The sequence below is a fragment of the Solanum tuberosum genome, unplaced genomic scaffold (assembly GCF_000226075.1).
Source record: "Solanum tuberosum cultivar DM 1-3 516 R44 unplaced genomic scaffold, SolTub_3.0 scf00058, whole genome shotgun sequence".
NCBI lineage: Eukaryota > Viridiplantae > Streptophyta > Magnoliopsida > Solanales > Solanaceae > Solanum > Solanum tuberosum.
In genome coordinates, this window is record NW_006238982.1 from 1,271,692 (window position 1) to 1,292,983 (window position 21,292).

The window sequence follows — 21,292 nt, forward strand, 5'->3', positions numbered from 1 at the left end:
AACATTCTCATCCATGGAAAATGAGGAGATATATCAGCTCGTAAAGGTAAATCAACCTTATGTTTTATCCACTCCCAACTACTATTGACCTTACTCTTTCCTTTTTGTAGATGTGAAATCTGGTGGAGGTGTTTGGAGCTCAAGAAGAACTTTTTGTTGGATTTAACCATGAAACTCCTTCTGGAGGCTTGAGGTATATCAACACCTATATTTTATATATAAACTCTAATAAAAAACCAACTCACAAAGACAACCCTGAGCTCCTAAGTTCAAAACTTGAAAATTGATTTCAGAATTAGATTAACCATCGTGTGGAAAGCTCATGCTCCAAAAATTAGCTAAATTTGATCATTAATTGATTCTCAAATAAAGAAATTACATCTAATTTACCTTAGGGACTTAAACTACATTTCCCCAATCCAAATACATTTTTTCGGTAACTGTAAATCTTATTACCAGATTTGTCATTCTGTACAATTTCGAACTCTGGATATGGAAATGTTCTAATTTTAGATCCCTACTACATCTAAATCTTCTTCACACTTGTATACTATTCTAAAGATAAAAATTAAGACTGGATATATCATGTTAGCCTTGGTATCATGTTAGCTCTATGATGTATATCTTGGATAATTAGTCGACTGATCATGTATGTGGTCTTCTCCTTATGTTGGAATATACCTATGGTTCCTCTCCTGCCATATATTATATACTGTTGCTGCTAGTGCAACTATGTATACATCTGTCATAGTAGATTTGCTAGTAGTATGGCCTTTGGCCCATTCCAGCTCCTCATTCCATCCAGTGCTACCCCTTGTGATCCGTAACCAACTAAGCATCGTTTGACATATCTGTTTTGAGAGTGAATAGGTGAAAAATAGGTGCTAATGTGTTTCAATTTCTGCCTTGCATAATGAACATACAACTTCATCAATAATTCCCCAGTTGCTCAGTCTATCTTTAGTGTATAGCCACACATAGTGCAAATACCCATTTAGAATCGCTTAGATTGTTGCAAGTCAATCTTCTCCATGAGACCTTGTTGTACTCCCCTTTCAGTTTCTTATACATTTATTTAATGTTGAACTCTTCTTCCTCCATGATTTCAGGTACTTGTAAACCTCTCTCTTCAAGCCATTGTCCTGCCTTGAGAATGTTCTTTACAATTCACGGGGCTTGCTTGACTTCCACCTCCAATGATTTCTTACCCTTTAGATAAAAGGTATGAACCCACACAATCCATAATTTGTCATTTTTCTTGTGGTGGTTCCACAAATGTTTTGATATGGCTGCCTCATTCCACACATATATATCACTGACATTGAGTCCTTTAGCAGCCTTTGGCCAGCAAATTGTTTCCCAAGATATGAGTGCTTTCCCTTTATTTTGTACTTCACCATTCCATAGAAACCTTTTGCACATAGATTCTATTCTTTGTAATATTTTTTTGGGCATTAGGAAGATATGTGACTAGAATCCTTGCATGGATGATAAGACACTATTAACCAATTGAAGTCTTCTCGCATAAGATATGAATGAATTAGTAGGGAAGTAGAAAATACAAGGTTACATTCTAAACCCCTAATCAAATCATGAAAATCCTCTTTGAAATCACCTAAACCAAACTCTCAAATCCCAAAATTGTGTTATAAACTATAAAATTAGATTGGGGAACAAAAATATTGTTCAGCTATGTATTTTCGACAAATCAAAGAATCTTCATACCAGTGAGCTGCAAAGCAGGCAAAATTACATAGAAGTGGAAGGAACCTCGCAAGTGTGAGGTTGTTGATGTGGACTATCTTCCCAGAAGCTGGTGCACAGTGCATCCTTCGCTGAAGCAAAAAAATAAATCGCAGGAGTATAGCCGCATAAAGTAGCCTACCCCGATCCCCTTAAGCTCATAAAAGAGGAATTTATCCGGAACCTCCCGAAAAGGACCAAACATACAACTCTAGCTTATTGGAATAATCAAATCTCCAATTTGATGACAACTTAACCAAATGTTTATTGGGGTCAACTCTAAACTTTAGGAAAAAACTAGAAATCAACTCAATGACACTATTCACTCTCAGATACCTTGAGATCCACGTAAAATATTTAACTAAATCATAAATCACCCCCAGATCTCGTAAAATCATCAAAATTCAAAACGGAGCTCGTTAGCCGAAATTATTGATTTTGGTCAATTTTCACAATTCAAAACTCTAAAATTAGGAACTGTTCCTCAGAAACTAGTCAGAACACCTCGAGAATTATGTCATCCATCTCTACAAGTCATAAAATAAATAGTGAAATTGCGAGAAGGCCAAAACAAGCAAAACAAGAAGAAAAAACACAACGACTATGAGGATCACTATATTACTTCAAACCTTTCATATAGAATAATAGTATTTACTTATCCAAAGTTGGAACACACTTCAGAAAATTTTTGGTATGCCACTGATTATGCCATGTCAATGCAATATTATAATATTTCAATATATAATCTATATGTAGAGAGAGTAATTTAAGACTACCCAACTTTTTATTTATCAAATATGCATTTTTAGTTAAATGCAATTAATTTCTTTCTTAAAAATCTCGAACAATAAGATTTACTTCTTTAGATCATTTTCATCCATTTATTGACTTGCAATAATTGTTGTTTTCCCTATATCATGTATCCTTTATATAAATTGACAAGCTAAGACCTTTTCCAAAATAGTGGTCTCAAGTTTTTGTAGATTGATTATTCTCTGTAATGATATATCATGGTAATTTATTCAATTCACCCTTTTCTAGAAATATAATCACTTAGGGGAAAAAATTTGAGCGACCATAGCAAAAAAATTGATCTTTTTTACAGTTCATGTAGGATACTTGACCAATTTCATTTATGTTAATGGCCTACACTTCTAAATAAATGCGTATTATGGAAAAAATTCTCATATGTATGGTTTTAATCTAGCTTTATAGTTATGTGGTATCTTTTCAGTTGTAATTCTCTTTTCCTTTAGAAGCTTCCTCTTCTTTTTATTTAATAGAGAAACTCATTTGTCATTAAAAATGTTTTAGATCTATAGTTTGGGGAATTTCTTTTTCCCTTCTTTTGATTTTGTATAAATAATTTTTGGTCTTTTGTTTTACTTATCTTCACTTTTTGATGTAGTATTTCAACATTTAAAAGAAAAGGAAAGTGATTCAGAAAAAAAGGTATGATGCAAATGTTGATCCAACCATTAATGGATGTTGCAAGAACATGTAAGATTTCTTAGTCACTTTTCTTTTGAGGTATGCCCTATTTTTGTGGTTTTGGATAATGGATATTATTTCTAGTGTTTGGATTCAGATTTGAGTGAAACTGTAATTACTCCCTGTTAAGAAGTTAATACATTGAAGTGTTAATTGATAAGTAGAATTACTTCCATTTATGGTTCCCATCTCCTTGTCAAATTGTTCAAGCGCTAAAGTTCCTTGAACTCTGTCAAAGAGAATAGAAATGAAATGAGTGCCCAACTCCAAGCCAAAGCGCTAATCTTTGTATGTGCATTTGAAGTCTGTATTAACTTGTTGCCTGAAAATAGTTAAAACTATTGAAAAATGTCGTGTGACTCGTGGTTTTTCTCTTTTGAGCAAGGAGGTTTCCATGTAAAATTCCCTGTTGTTTTTACTTTATAGTTTAGTCTCTTTTATTGTATTACTAGTGTATTATCAACCTGGTCCCTGAGCATAATGTGGATTAGCACATCTCTTCAATAGTTATCAGAGCAGAATTTTCTATCTGATTAACATCAAGAAAGGATCCTACAAAGATAGCATCCCCACCAATCTTAGAAGAAGGACAGTCTACAACTCGTCCCCTCATTTTAACGGATAGTAATACCGGTGGAAGACTAAAATGCATGAATATATCATGGAAGAAGACAGTGAACTATGTGACATAATTATCAATGGCCCTGTTTCCACTATGGATGTCCAAGAAGGAGAGCTAACTCGAGTGGTTTCTAAGAACAGAAGAGAATATGATGAAGCTCACAGAAAGAAGATAGAAAAGACCTATAACGCCAAGAAGCTAATGGTTTGTGGAATTGGTGCTGATGAATACAACATGATCTCAACATCTGAAACAACCAAGGAGAGTTGTGACTACTTAAAAACACCCCATGAAGTAACCATCCAAGTGAATGAATTAAAGGTGGACATGCTCACTACTCAATATGAGAACTTCAGCATGAAAGAAGGAGATACCATTCATGAGATGCACACCACATTCACTTCCATCACCAATGAGCTATGATGTCTTGGTAAAACTATTCATCTAAGCAAGCAGGTTCAAAACATTCTTTGAGTCCTTCCCAAATCATGGGAAAGCGAAGTAAATGCAATCAGTAAAGCTAGGGACCCGAATACTCTTACCATGGACGAGCTGATTGGGAACCTTCAAACATATGAACTAAAAAAGCAGCAAGAAAATTCCAAAAAGGACGGAAGGAAAGACAAGTCCTTGGCACTAAAAGCATCACCAAGTGAACTGTTGGAAGATGATGATGAGATGTCCTATCTGACTAGAAGATTTCAGAAAATAGTCAAAAATCATGGAGGATTTTTGAGGAAAGGGAAACTGTAGTCAATCAACAAATGCCAGTGATATGTGTCACAAGTGCGGAAATCCAAGACACTTCATGAGAGATTGTCCAATGCACAAGCTAGAATACAAAGAGTATGCCAAGACCGGAAGAGATAGAGAAAAGTGTAGGGACCAGATTTCTGACAATGCCAGAAAAAAAAACAATTGCTAACTAGGTGGTAAAGAAAGCTCTTGCTGTATGGGGAACATACTCCAGTGACTTTGAGGAATTAGAACAACATGAAGATGCTTCCAAGATGGTGGTCAAAGATGATGAAGACATTTTTGAGTCTCTCTTCTCGTTTATGTCAAAAACAGATGATGAAGACATCAAGGAATAGGTAACCCTTCTTGACCTCAAAAGTAACATGAATACATACTCCATCAAAAGGTTAAGAAAGCTCATTGTTGTTATGATTAATTCTATAGATGAATTAACTATTGAAAAGGATGCTCTGGATGAGAATCTAGATTTCTGCCAAGATGAAATAACAACCTTAATATCGCAAATGTCTGAAATAAATGATCGAATGATGGTTTTGGAGGCTGAAAATCGGCTACTCAAGGAAAAACCTGAAACTACTCTAAATGGAAAGAAGAAACTTAGTAGTTTTGAGTTGGAACGAGAAGAGAACTTAAAAAATTCTAAGTTAAAACTAGCTGCTGCACTAGAAAAAAAATACTCAGTTAGAAGTGGATCTTAGTCAAGCTAAGGATGAATTAAATAAATCCTTGAAATGGACTAACTCTTTACAAATTCTAGAAAATTTGACTAATCAGAAATACAACACAAAGGTCTAGGATGTCAGAAGATGTATCCATCCTACAACCCTCACAACAAGTATTTCTCTAATAACCTGTTGTGTACTTAATGTAGTAGAAATGGTCATCTAAAAAAAGATCGTGAATCCTGAAAGAAAGTGAATGAAATCCTGGAAAAAAATTCTAAGCTTAAAGGAAAAAGGATAAAGGAACCTAGTCCCAGTGACAAGTTAAACAAAAAATAATTGCCTCTATGGACTAGGAAGTCTCTTATCAAGCCTTTGTCTAGTTTTTGGGAACTCCATCTCAAGTGGGTTCCTAAATCTAACAAGTAATTCTTCATCTGCAGAAGAGAGGAAGTGGTCAATGTTGGTTTATGGATAGGGATGTTCCAAGCATATGACTAGAGAAACACACAAATTCCTTTCTCTTGAGTTACATCAAGGTGGTGGTGTGTCGTTTGGTAATGGAAAGAAGGGTTACATTCTTGGTATTGGGAAAATTCGAAGATATGTGAAGCATTCCATAGATGATGTGAACTATGTGAATGGGTTAAAGTATAATTTTCTCAGTGTATCTCAGATCTGTGACAAGGGAAATGAGGTTAGATTCCTGTCTAACAAATGTATTATCACAAATTTAACCTCTCGTGAGGTGATATTGATAGGTAAAAGGCTCAAGAACATGTATGTAGTTGATTTGGACTCAATACAAGGAGATAATCTTACGTGTCTCAGTGCTCAAAGAGACAATCCTGATATGTGGCATAGAAGGCTAGGACATGTGTGTGCTTCACTTCTGAGCAAATGTGTGTCAGGGACCTAGTTCATGGTCTACCGAAACTGAAATTTGCAGATAACATGTTTGTGATGCATGTGTCAAAGGGAAACAAGCCATATTCTCTTTTAAACAGAAGAAAGGTGTAAGCACAACCACTCCGCGGGAACTTCTTCATATAGATCTGTGCGGACCTGTAAGAATTTAAAGTAGTGGTGGAAATAAGTACATTATTATGATAGTTGATAATTACTCAAGATTCACCTAGATCGTGTTTCTGAGGAGCAAGGATGAAAAATCTAAAGTCTTGATCATTTTTGCAAAAATGGTTCAAATAATGCTAGATAGCAAAATTGTTGGGATCAGCTCCCAGAACCCCTCAGCAAAATGGGGTAGTTGAGAGGAGGAATAGAACTTTGTGGATATTGCAAGGACTATGCTAATTAATTGATTCTAATACTGCAAAGAATTTATTGGCAGATGTGGTGAACACAACTTGCTATGTAAATAACATGTGTCTTATTAGAACTGTTCTAAAAAAGACACCCTATGAATTGCTGAACAAAAAAAAGCCTAAGCTCGGTTATCTTATGGCTTTTGGTTGCAAATATTTCGTTCTCAACAATGGCAAAGATGATCTGGAAAAGTTTGATCCCAAGAGTGATGATCTTCGTGGGGGTACTCCTCAACAAGTAAGGGATATAGAGTCTTCAATAAAGGAACTCTATGCATTGAGGAAAGTGTTCATGTTATCTTTGATAAATGGTGAAATAGACAGTATAAAGAACAAATATGAGACTGAAATTGAAGAGGTTATGTAGGTGCAAAGAGATATCCTACTTCCAGAAGCCATAAATAGTGTATTGTCTCAACTGAAAGAAAATTCTGACTCTGAAGAGGGACTTGGTCAATCAGACAAGACAAATACTGCAGACTTGGATGGAATTGAGGAAGCTGACTCTAAGGATGATGAATCAGTTGCAGAACCATCAGTTGAGTCTTCAAAAAGGATAGCATAGAAACATCAGTCATCTCATCTAATGGACAATCTTGTCTCTCCATTAGATTTTGAGATGCATACCAGGTCTCAAACTAGAAATCTCATTGCTTTATCATCATTCATTTCCACCTTTGACCCAAAAGAGTGAAGGAAGCCTTAAAGTATGTTGACTGGATCAACTCAATTTAGGAGGAGCTTTATCAATTTGAAAGAAATCAAGTGTGGCATCTGGTCCCTAGAAAAATAGATAGAAGTGTAATACGAACTAGGTGGGTGTTCAGAAAAAAAAATTGGATGAGAATGGAGTCATCACAAGGAACACATCGCGACTGGTAGTGTAGGGCTATAATCAAGAAAAAGGAATTGATTATGACGAAACATTTGCTCCTGTCGTCAGGATGGAGGCTATCAGAATTCTAATTGCTTTTGCCTCATACATGGGCTTTAAGATATTTCAAATGGATGTAAAAAGTCCCTTACTGAATGGGTACTTGAAAGAAGAAGTATATGTTAAGCAACCTCCTGGTTTCGAAGACATTGATCTACCAAATCATGTGCTGAGATTGGATAAGGCTCTATATGGGCTGAAGCAGGCACCAAGGGCATGGTATGAAAGATTATGAATATTTCTTCTTGAAAATGGCTTCAAGAGAACAAAAATTGATAACACCTTGTTTCTGAAATCAAGAGGGAAGGAACTTCTCATTTTCCAAATATATGTTGATGATATTATCTTTGGAGAAACCTCGGATGCATTATGCAATGACTTCGCTACCTTGATGGGAATTGAATTTGAAATGAGTATGATGGGGGAGCTCAAATTCTTCTTGGAGTTACAAATCAAGCAGTCGGCACATGACACTTCTATTTGTCAAGAAAAGTACATCAAAGAGTTGCTCAAAAGGTTCAACATGCTGGAGGGAAAAACATTTGACACACCCATGGGAAAAAGCTCAAAACTTGATAACGATAAAGCAGGGTGTGCAGTAAATGAAACCATGTATAGGGGAAATATTGGATCCCTCCTCTACTTGAATGAAAGTAGCCATGATATGGCGTTTAGCGTGGGAATGTGTGAGAGATTTCAAGCATTTCCTAAGGAATCTCATTTGAAGACAGCCAAGCGTGTTTTGATATATCTAAAAGGAACTCAGGACCTGGTCTTATACTATCCTTGAGGTAACTCATTTGATCTTATTGGATATGCTGATGCGGACTATGCAGGGTACTCGGTTGATAGAAAAAGTACCTCTGGGATGGCTCACTTCCTTGGATCATCATTAATCTCTTGGGGAACTAAGAAGCAGAACTCAGTGGCATTATCCACATTCCAAACTTGCGTCATGTTGTGCACAACTCCTATGGATAACGAAACAACTTGAAGATTTTTCCGTACTCACTGATATAATTCCCCTTATGTGTGATAATACCAGTGCTCTGAATATGGTGAAAAATATAGTACAATATAAGAGGACAAAGCATATTGATGTTAGGCATCACTTCTTGAGAGACAATGTTGACAAGGGAAATATCATCATGAAGTTTTGCAAGATGGAAGATCAAGTAGCTGATATCTTCACCAAAGCTCTAAGCAAATATCAGTTTGTCAAATATAGGTTGAGGCTAGGGTTTCTCAAACCAAACTAATCTCTTGCTTTGAATGCATTCAAAGCTCTTACTGACTACGATTAGAAGGTAGGTATCATTGCTTTTTGTCTTGAATTTATGTATGAATTAAATTCAGAACCTTCTTCATGTATACACTCATGGTGAGTTAGATAGAGAGAAGCGGAAGACACGACCTAGTCAGGGTAGTTGATGTATGAACAAAAAGAGGGACCTGGTCCCTACTCAGAGGTTATTATCTTCTTACTATGTATGAAATATTGCAAAATTAACTCTCACTTCCCACGTGTCTATGTCTCTTGAAGTAACACATTTTCTTATTCAAAACCCAAAGGTCACCTATGTTCAGGGATCGGAGCCCTTCTACAAAACCCCTTTTTTTTAAAAAGGCATCCCTCTCTCTAACTTTTTTCTCAAGAACTCAAATCTCTCTAACTTTTCCGAATACTTCCTTCAATTTTCTTAACTATGTCAAAATCCCCTTCCTCTTTTAGCAAAGAACCCATGTCTCCAGAAATCGAAACTTCAAATCCTTTTGAGTTCAAAACTTCAACCTTGCCTGAGATACCCTCTCCTTCCACTCCAGTCTACGGAGTGAGAGAAACAAGTTAGTCAACTACTCTCACCACCAAAGTGTTGCTCCTTCAAACTGCAGAACCCCATAGTTCAATTGCCCTTCCAATCGAAAACCTCCATTGTTCTCTAACTTTTGTTCTCACTCCTTCCCTTGAGAACTACCTCGATGGCTCTACTTGTTCAGAGGCATGATCTATTTCCAAACCTCATATTAAGAAGCAACCCATTGAACAAAAAGTCACATCCCAACCTGGCCCTGTGTCATCAACTCTGTTTGGATGACTATTTGATGGAGATCTCTTGGTAGAAAAAAGAACGGAGTCTAGTATCTTAGCCGCTAACAAAGAATGGGTTGTGCAAAGCCTAACTGAGATGAATGGAGATATTCAACCTCCATTTTCAGATATGGAGTGCAAATTACTAGATCCAGTTAAATATGGGGAACCACTGTTTGATCATACCCTAAACACTCACACACAACTTGACTTTGTTCAATAGTACGTGGTGGAAGTTGTTCTTTTAGTAGGGAAACAAAATGTTAGAGGGGGAGCAAATGAGAAAGAACCCATTGCTTCTGAAATAATTGCTCAATCCTCTTTACCATCCAAAGATTCATAGAAAAAAAAGGGGTCTGAGAAGTAAGCTCCCTTGAAAATCCCAAGGTCTAAAAAGGGGAAAGGAAAATTGATCAAGTGTGTCCCTCTAAGATTTGTCAAAAGTTATTCCACTCGTGAAGCTCATAAAAACTGTTGCATGATGCCATGGTTGCCAATAAATCACAAACAACTCAGCACAAACACAAAAAGGGAACCATGTTTGAGGACAAAATCGTTCTGCCTAAGGACCTAGTTGACATGTCACAGGAACCAAACAATAGTCCTACAGAATCGCAGGATATAGTACAGGCGGTGAACAAAATCAGAAAGGCTATAGATGGGAAAAATATTAAGGCACATGAATCAAAGTCAAAAGGTGTAACAAAGCGCAAGTAGAGAGATAAAAGGGAATCTGTGGAAGAGTTAGTAGTACTAGTGGAAGAGATAGTGGAACCTGGGTCTAAGTATGTGGAACGACCTGGTTCTCCTATTAAAATGGGAAAAGGTGGCAAAGTGTTGACTAGTGAGGAGCGAGTCGTTGTTCTAAACACACAAAAAGTGTTAAATGGTAAGGTGTTTGATCCGGATATTCTGGACAAACCAAGCATGAGAGCTCTTCCCGACTGTGTGGCCTTACAAGAATGAGAGCTTCTATTTGAATGACATATTCCTTTCCCGCATGAACATAAGGTTCGTGAGTTTTATTACAAAATATTGTTGAATGATGATGGTAGCATTGATACTAAGGTTCATGGGATACATATTCATTTGAATCAGGATATCTTGGGTATCATTTTGGAAGTTCCATGTATGGGAGTAGGCTCAGTCGAAGGGTGTGTGCCATATGAGGTGTATATTAAGGACACTATCAAGGTGGAAGCTATTAGGTCCTCTGGAATTCCGAAGAAATATCTTAAGGGTGAACATCAACTATACTTTGTATTTGTGAACAAAGTCCTTCTTCCCATGTAAAATGGAAATGTGGCTTCTTCAGCCGGTCTGTTTCTCATGGAATTACTAGACAAGTATGAAGCCATGAACCTTCCTTGAATTATGCTGGAACTCATGCACAAGATCATGACAGTCAAGGATGGAAACCATGGAATGGCCTATAGGTACTTGATGAACAGAGTGTTCAACCATTTCAACGTGCCTCTTGGTAAAGGGGTGGCTGGAGCAATAAAATAGACCTTTTTCATGTCTACCTTAATTTAGTGCAAATGTATTGAGGGAAAGGTGAAGTCAAAATCTCAAGTCTCTGAGCTTCTTCAACAACAAAAGGTGTTAAAACATGAAACGGAAGATTTTAATACCATGTTGGCAGTAAAGGACTTGGAAATAACGCGACTTAAAGCATTGCTTCAGAAGGAACAATCTCAAGGACCAGGTCCAAGTACATGTGGGAAGGAGGATGTTGAAGCATTAAAAGCTCACAATGCTTAGTTGGTCGAATCAAATGCCAAATTTGACGCTGAGGTCAAGGCGTTAACCCTCAAGTTTCTCCAGGTCCATGAGGATGCGAATAACGGCATGAACTTACTCCTATAGTCAATTGTCCCCTAATCCCCTCCATCTTAAAGTCCTTCCTGGTTCTCTCTTTTGGTCCTGACAATGGCATTGTGACTTTGTTATCTTTTTTTATTTCACTTACAGTCAGAATGATGGATATTGTCTTGTCTCAATGATATCTTGCCTTATTTTTGGTTTGTTGACTCTTTTCCCATTGCTTAGTTACTCATTTTATGTGTTGCCCTATGGCTCTGAATTCATATGTTTTTTCTTGAAATCTTGCTTTCGTTTACGGCTCTATCTTTTCTATGATGTCAAAAGGGGGAAATGAATGTGTTAGTGATAGGGGGAATTGAACGTGTTGGTGACAAGGGGAAAATGTATTGGTGACAAGGGAAGCTGAACTTGGAAATGCCGGTGATTAAAGAGTTTGTTTGTCATCATCTAAAAAGGGGGAAATGTTAGTATTTAAAATTTTGATGATGCTCACAAACATGCAACCTGGTCCCATAGTTGATCAGGTATCTCAAGTCAATTGGTGAATAGCTATAAAATATGTCACTTCTGACGCGGTTGGTGAGCACAAGAAACGAGAAAAGTGTACTCAACCAATCAGATAACACTAGGTTGTTTTGTTCAGAGAATAATGTATCTTCATTGACATGAAATAACCTAGTTAAGCATTTTAAAGCAAACAAAACGGTAAACTTTGTCTTTGAAGAACTCAAGCTTCCAACACACACCTCAAGGGACCTATTAGAGTTATCAAGTGTGTCTTTTGGCTGTTTGCTAGGAAATGCTTGTGATGTGGTAAACTTGTAGGATCTGTTTCTAATCTATAAAGGAACACATTCAGTTTGTTGTAAGGTAACATATGAACACAGTTAGAGCTAATTGTGTGGTATGTGATTGAAGTCTATATTAATTAGAGTTAGTTAATATAGTGAAAAATAGAGGTATTTCTTTGACTTTTCTTGTAATAGGCTTATTAAAGGTTGTGAGATTAAGAGTTAAACCTATGTATGTGCATTTGGAGTCTGTATTCACTTGTTGCTTGAAAATAGTGAAAACAGTTTAAGAACCCTTTGTGATAGATCGTGGTTTTTCTTCCTTAAGCAAAGAGATTTCCACGTAAAACTCCCTGTTGTTTTTACTTTATAATTTAGTATCTTTTATTACATTGCTAGTGTATTATCAACCCGGTCCCTTAGCACACGGTGGACTAGCACATCTCTCCAATGGTAACTATCTTAGCCCGGCATTATACAATCTCATGATAAGGATAAAGTCAATCTATAATCAAGATGATGTTGAAATCAACCACATCCAATATAATCAAGTCCACCTGCATATTGTACCCTATCAATGTGACTACACAGGATTGGTACACCTGAACCACTACTAAAAAATCAGCCATGAGAGTGGAAAGATATTATAGTCATAGATACAGAGTTACCGAACATATCTAAACCCAACACAAATATAAAGACACATAGGAGAACATATATCAAGTATCAAACAAAATTGTAGCATTTTGATGGTGTACTAAAACAATACTTATAATCAAATTATTTGAGGCCTTAGCCTTGGGTTTAATCATGAAATTGTAGCAATGGGCATAGTCACCCCAGTATAATGACTCTTATACTACCAACCCTTCAAGTTTGTGAAACACCTCTATATAAGTGTGAGCCACCTCATCCTCTTGTGTAATTGCTTTGGATGTCTGAACTTGAGAAATCTGCAAGGCTCCACCATGATTAAGTCTGGAATAATCCTATACAAAGTGGGACACATCTCCACACTCATAAGATCATCTTCTAGTCATAGGTTGTTGATATGGCCGAAAAAAACTCAAATACCTAATACAGAAAGAATATCTAACATACAAGTCTCAAGAAACTTGTCTTGAGTGAACTGGTGTATGGATTGGTCGACTGTACTAAGAACAATAACTTGTAGCTAAGAAACTTCTAAGTCTGGATTAAATACCACTAAAAATGTAAGACCTACAAACTCTCTTGTCGTTGTCTCCATATGCTTGCCTACGAATCATCTCAATCTTCATAGCATGATGTATCACTTATTGAAATAGAAAAAACTAATTGAGTGGTAGCCATATGAATTAGAGTTATCAAACCTCTAATTAATTTCTGAATCTTCTCTACCTCCTTGGGAAGTATCATTAGTACATGACGGGATTAGGCATGAAATCTCACCTTATACTTGATAATCATCATGCCCTCATGTCGAAGCCTGTAAAATTGGTCCTTCTTTCTCTCTCTTAGGTTGCATGAATAAAATTCTCTAAGAGTGCCTCTAAAAATTGAGTCCAATTCAAGGAAGGTGAACCACCTAGTATAGAATCAATATAGGCCATCCACCTTGTGTTACTCCACCAACTGAGGTTATACAACCTCTCACCACAGCTAACCTAGAACTCAAAAGCACTCTGGTTTGAATCTCTAGTAAAACGAGTAGGACTTATCTTGATAAATATATCAAACATATGTTTCTCCTCCAAACGCATAACAGTCCTACATATAGGATGGGGAGAAATATATGATAAGGGTAAAACACCCATAAAGTGAGCCATAAGATCAGTTGGTTGTGTCTTAAAAGTTTAAAGGCCTCGATCTAGGATGAGGAGAAAGATATGATAATGGTGAAACACCCATATGGTGAGCCATAAGATCAGTTGGTTGTGTCCCAAAAGTCTAAAGGCCTGAATCTATAACTTTTAATCTACTGTGTTCAAAATAGTAAAAAAAAAATACTTTTAAGATGAAAAGAAAAAATATCCAAGGACAAAAAATTCATGTGTGTCCTTAAGAAATTTAATCCCTTCACTGTACCAGATTTTGTCAATTATTTCCTCCCAGAATAAAAGAGATATACTTGTTAAGGAAGTAGCGACACCTCAAACTTCAGCAGACTCAAAAGTCAACAATGAAATCACACAAAGAATCGACCTTGTTTATAAGAAAATATATGCAGAAGATATTTCAAAAGAAAATATATGCAGAAGAAAAAACATTAATGCAAAAACAAAGGAAACACCTCACTATTTATAGTTAGTGATTTGTGTTGAATAGGTGTGAACTCACATGTTCAGAACAGACTCATTTGTTCTGAATATGTGTGATGTTTGCTGGGAGGAAATGTATGTTCGAAAGGAATAGGTCATTTCCAAAATAATTTCATAAATCTCAAATTAATTTTGTTCCGTGAATTAATTAATTAATTAATTATTCGGTGAATTAATATTAGGAAAATAATTAACTAATGAGACTAATAAATAAATTGTCTAAAAAATTATCAATCAATCACATCAATTGTCGTACCAAAGTCAAAATCGAGCCGAACGAGCGATGATGACGACAACGTGAGGGGGGCGATGACGACGACAACGTGAGAGAACACACTTGTCTTAACACTTTAAGATTTAAAGAAAGTCTTTCCAAATATAAGGATAAAACTTTTCCTCTATTCTACTAATGAGGGAGAATTGACTTTTCATTTTCTCTTCACTTAGTTTTCCCACATTTCCCAATTCACACCTTACTTAAACCCAACACCCCCACATTAATGGGGAATGGGTATTTTTAAAACATATGCATGAAAAAATTATGTGATTCTTAAATAAGGATATTCTCAGTTTCTCATTCATTCTTATTTCACATTCACACCTTGCTTAAACTCAATAAACCCCCACATGAATGGGGAATGACTATTGTGAAAACATATGCATGAAAAACTTGTGTGTCTCGTACGTAAGGATTATTTGCATCTAGATAAGTAGGTTTCCCTTTGAACTTTTCATAGTGAATGTATACCGAATATACTCGGTCATTCAGTGGATTTGATATCTTTGAACCGTCTAGTTTAGGTGTATACTTAGACAACATAAGTTACATAGTTAACCCTTTAACTATTTTTTTGGTTCTCATCGTCTTGTTCGTTTCTTCTAGGAATACTTCCTGGTTCATAAGTGCGTTGAGAATTGGCCTTACCAAATTCTCCTTGAAGCGGCTTACACTCACACTTACATAGGTGAATAATAAATGTGTAGTCCTATAAATACACTAGTTTATATATCTTGTATCAAACTTATACATCATTAAAAAGTCCCAATACTTTATCCTTGATATTGAACATTGTGTTACCACAAAATCAGAGATGTTCTTCCACAATGATGGGTACTTCAAGCTGAAATTTCATAATGTTAGAAATATAGATGAGGTATTGCTATTAGGTCCACACCTAATCAATATCAAACCCATCATTGTGAAGCCTTGGAAGATATGATGAAGACTATCCCATTGTGGGTAAAGTAACCTGATATCCCCCTCAATTTCATGGTAGTGGAAAAACTTAGGAGGATCAACAATAGATTGGGAAACCCTCTTTTTACAGATAACTGCACTTCAAAATTTAAGAGGATATCATATGTCTGGGCCCTAATCGAGATGAATGTAACCCAAGCCCTCCCTGAGAAGATTAACATAACAGGACTAGATGGCAAGATGTTTGACCAGGCAATCAGCTATAAATAGAGGCAATCACCTATAAATGAAGGCATCTGTTCTGCTATTAGTGCCTCCGGATAAGGCACCAGTGCCAATTCAAAACTCAAAAACAGGTAGGAGGAACTACAAAGCAGCAAGTGCAGAGACACTATGCAAAGGGACCAAACAGAGGAAATGTACAAGCTAAAACTCATATGGCCAAGCAAGTTTGGCAAAAGATAGCTTAGGCTAAGAAAAACAATGATGTGCCAACACAGCTGGATAAAATTGAGATTTTGGGGATAAAGACTCAAAGTTAATAGATCTCACCTGAAGGGTGGAAGCAAGTAAAAAGCAAGTCAACAGTAAAAAAAAGAGGAGTGGAGGTATCTGTAGTGGAGACTAACAATGGTTATAACCCACTTGATGACAATACCTACAAACTACCATCCTGAAAAGTTAAAGGCAAAGGCCAAAGGAGCTGGGGAACACTGATTAAGGAGATCGACCCCTAAAAATTCGATAGATAAAGATAGCCACTTGAAGTAAAAAGGGATTGAATAAGCAGTAAGAAAAAAATTTCATTAAGATGATGATTAGGAAAAGAAATCCATTTTAGCTACCATTGAACACATTCTAAGGGAAGTGTTACCCGCCGGAGGTGGCGCCACAACTATGACCATGCTAGTAGGGGGGAAATACTGATATTTTGGAATGCTCTTGAGGTTGATGTAGCTGTGTTGGGGACTTATTCTCAATTCATACATTGCTCAATAAATGTACTTGAGTTGGATGCTACTTTTGACATCAATGTCATTTATGGACTACATAATATAGAGCACAGGAGGAATCTCTAAGATGATCTAAAAATATTTGATTCTAGCTGGTCAAACTCCTGGATGATAATGGGGGACTTGAGTGTTGTGCTAAATCTAAAAGATAGAATAAGAGGGGCTCATACACATGACAGAGAAACTCGGGATTTCTCAAATCTTCTCATGGACACTAGTTTGACAGAACAGAATTGTGGGAAGATTCTTTACATGGAAAAATAGTCATGTTCATAGATGACTAAGTGGCCTCACCTTGAGGTTGTTATCATGGACCCCGTTATATCTGACCATACTCATTTGTACATCAACCTTACACCATCAATACATGGAGCCAAACCTTATAGAATTCAGAACCACCTTGCTAAACATAAACAATTTTTCTAGATAGTTAGTGTTGCTTGGGATATAGAAATGCAAGGTCAACCTGTGATCAGAGTAGGGTCTAAGTTGAAATATGTCAAGGATTCCATGAAGATCATGCAGTCTAAAGGGTATTCAAATGAGGGAGAAAATATGAAGCAAGTGAGGAAACAACTTATGGAGATAAAGAACATATGAGAAGGCCTAACCATTTGCCCGAGTTATTTGAAAATGAAAAATAATGCAAAGAAGCACTGAAAAAATAAGTAAATATTGAGGAGAGTATACTGGCACAAAATTCTAGAGTGAAATGGCTGAGGTTGGGGGAATCTAACTCTTGAATATTTTCTTATTAGGAGTACTTCTATGAAACACTTATAATCTAAAAGGTATGCAATATATGTAACACCAAACTATGAAGAGATAACACCTATAAGCATATATGATCTCGTAAAAAATTGTCACAAAGTAGATAAGAGACTAACAACAAAGTTCTCAAAGCTGAAGAAATTAAATGAAACTGTATTTGGTAACATCTTGTCACCAACTCTCTACCTCCTTCCATCTGTGAAGCTGAGGCGGGAGAAATATTATCACTCCATCTGCATAAAAAAATATTTTTTTATCAGAAACACCAACATACTAGTCTAAACGTATGAGTAATTTGTTCTTAGTGTTAGCAAGAAAGTAGTTGTCTATTTAAAAACATATTATAGTTGCTCCAGAGGTTACTTATTAAGATTTGTTTTCACCTAGGTTTCTATTTACTTTATTAAGATCGTATACCATGTAAGCACTAGCAATGATTGTTCAATTATGCAATCCTATGTGAAAATCATTTCACCGTTAGGTGAAGAGCTAAGCTCAATGGGGGACAATTCTCGTAATAGGGATAAGTAATGTATCTTCTTCCATTTTGCTTGTGGGATATCATTTTGTCAATGAGAAGTCCCAACATATTCATCGGCAAGATGCACAAACAACATACTTAGAACTCACTACAAGCATAACATAACGGGATGTAGTTAAAACTTAAGTTTTATTAAAATACATTTTGTTTTTTTTCTTGTGATGGGATTTGCACAGCATCATTTGGTTTACAAGAGGTTCCGTCATTTTCCTTGGCAGGCTGCATACAGTGGCGGAGCCAGGATTTTCAATAAGGAGGTTCAAAATCTAAATATATAGACACACGAAGTAGCCGAAGGGGGGTCGACATCTACTATATATACCTAAAAAATTATTTTAACCATGTATAAATCATATAATTTTCCGCCGAAGGGGGGTCGGATGACCCCCCTCATTGTAAGGTGGCTCCGCCACTGGCTGCATACACATAATTGATTCTGATAATAAAAGGTGAGGGTGGCGTACTATGCAAAGTGTATGCATGTTCTTAAATATAGAGTAAAAGATGGAGAAAAATGCACTTACTTCATGAACACTTTTAGATCTAGAAGATACACCAATCCCAGCATTATCATCAACGTTAAATTTAGTTGCTCTAGGTATAACAGCATCCATCTTTACCTGGAGTTCACAATTTTTTGTATAATAACATAATATATTTATGTTAAGTAGGTGTTTTATGGTATGCCTTTACCACCACTAACTTTTCCCTCCTCATTAAGTATAACATACGTCATCCACAAAGAAAAATCAGAGACTAATATAAGCTTGTAAGATGTATAATTACTAATTAATTACCATTGATGTCTTTTTTATGTTATTTGTCAAGTATTGTCTTCTCAATAGAGCCATGTTGGTCATTTTTCTTTTTTCCTTTATCGTCTACATCAGATTTTTTGTTCTACTTCATCTTCTTATGTTCCTCCTTTTCTTTTCTTATCTCAGTTTCATGCGAAAGACACTGGAGAATTATACAAAGAATAAGTTCACTTAATTATGTATCTAAATTTATAAATTTAGATATATAATTCGGTAGACTTAGTTTTTGTATAATTCTACAATATCTTTGGCATGAAACTGGAATGAAAAAGAAAGAAAAGGACCATAAGTAGATGAAACAGAATAAAAAATTTGATGTAGACAATGACGGGAAAAAGGGAAAGGATTATGACTCTGTTGAGAAGACAATACTTGACAAAGAACAGAAAAAAGAAATTAATGGTAATTAATTTGAAACTATGCATCTTACATGCTTATATTAGTTTCTGATTTTTCTTTGTGAATGACTTATGTTATTATTGAATGAGAATGGAAAAAATAGAGGTGGTAGAATCATTAAAACACCTACTTAACATAAATATATTATGTTATTTTACAAAAATTGGGGAACTCCAGGTAAAGATGAAAGTTGCTAAGCCTGGAGCAACTACATATAATGTTGATGACAATGCTGGGATTGGTGTATCTTATGGACCTAAAAGTGTTCATGAAGTAAGTATATTTTTCTCCATCTTTTTCTCTATAATTAAGTAACTTGCATACACTTTGCATTCCATGTCACCCTCAACTTTTATTATGTGAATCAATTATGTGTGTAGCTTGCCAAGGAAGATGATGGGACCTTTTCGTCAACCAAAAGATGTTGTGCAAATTCTATCACAAGCAAAACAACAAAAGATATTATGATAAAACTTAAGTTTTAACTACCTCCCGTTACATTATTCTTGTAGTGAGTTATTAGCATGTCGTTTGTGAATCTTGCTGATGAAGATGTTGGAACTTCTCATCAACAAAATGATATCCTGTTCAAAGTGACAATGATGTGATAAATCAAAAGAAATATGCTAGCTTAATTGGAAGTTTGAGGTATGTTACTAATTGTACTAGGCTTGATATTGCATATGCAGTAGGAGTACTTAGCAGGTTCACAAGAAAGCCAAGTAATGAACATTGGCATGTTATAACAAGAGTAATGATATATTTAATCGGGATAAAAACTTGTCATTTGTTCAATAAAAACTATCATGTTGTACTTGAAGATTTTTTTTATGCAGATTGGAACACTTTATCAGGGGATTCATGTTCTACCACGGGTTATAGTTTTACTTTGGGTGGTGGTGCTATTTGTGGGAAATAAAAAAAAGTGAACTATAATTGCTAACTCTACCATGGAGGCTCTAATATTGATTTAGCTTTGGCTAATAAGGAAGCAAATTGGTTGAGGGATTTGTTATTTCAAATACTTTATTTTGGAAAATTAATTCCTCCTATTTTAATTCATTGTAACAACATCACAGCAATTGGTAGAGTTCAAAACAATTATTATATTAGTAAATTCGGACCTATAAGAAGGAAACACAGTAGTGTGAGATCATATTTGACAAGTAGTACCATTAATGTTGATTATGTCAATTCTAATGATAATCTTGCATATTCTTTTATTAAGGCTTTAACAAGAGAAAAGGTCTGAAGCACATATAAGGGATGGGATTGAAGCCTGTAAATCCACGAGTCATATATGAGGAACCCAACCCGGGGACTAGAGATCCTATAATCAGATTCAATGGAAAAAATGAATCATGTGATGACTTATTGTGAAATGCATTATTTTATTTCCCTTTCTATGATGTGAGTGCATTGTTTCCTGTAGTGAATTGTGGAGGTTGAGTTTATAAAAACTCTTAATGAAAATTTGTATCCCGTATGGGTAGAGTGTTAAACTTACAAGAGAACTCTTAAAAAATGTCACTTATGTAAGTGTGGAAGTAGGTTGTCTTCTATTAGAATTGAGCTTATTCTCAAAACCACTCATGAAACTGGGATAACAAAAGATCGTAAGATCATAATACCACACCTAAATTGGTATTAATAGAGTATTGTTTAATCAAGTAAATATCTCTTTTTGATCTTAAATTCTGTGGGATTAATTAAAAAATGTGTGTATTGATTAAATTGTTGAGATCTTAGATTTGCGATGTAGAATGTTGGAATTGAAAATTTTGCTAAATCTAGAAGGAATTACACTCATGAACAGACCAAAAAAAATGTAAGACACCTAAATTGGGATAAATAGAGTATTGTTTAATCAAGTAAATATCACATTTTGATCTTATGTCCAAAGCTTCGTACACTCTATCCTCCCTAAACTTCACTTGTAGAATTACACTAGATATATTATTATTGTTATAGTATCTGATGGTCTAGTTTAAAAAAACTTAACCTTTACA

At 35.6% G+C, this 21,292-nt stretch overlaps 1 long non-coding RNA gene across 1 annotated transcript; it reads left to right on the forward strand.

Moving 5' to 3' along the window:
• Positions 1-3,112: 3,112 nt before the first annotated feature.
• On the forward strand, positions 3,113-20,833 carry LOC107060083 (uncharacterized). Its single transcript, XR_001473137.1, has 2 exons — positions 3,113-3,243; positions 20,512-20,833. It is a non-coding gene; the product is annotated as an uncharacterized lncRNA (long non-coding RNA).
• Positions 20,834-21,292: the final 459 nt, after the last annotated feature.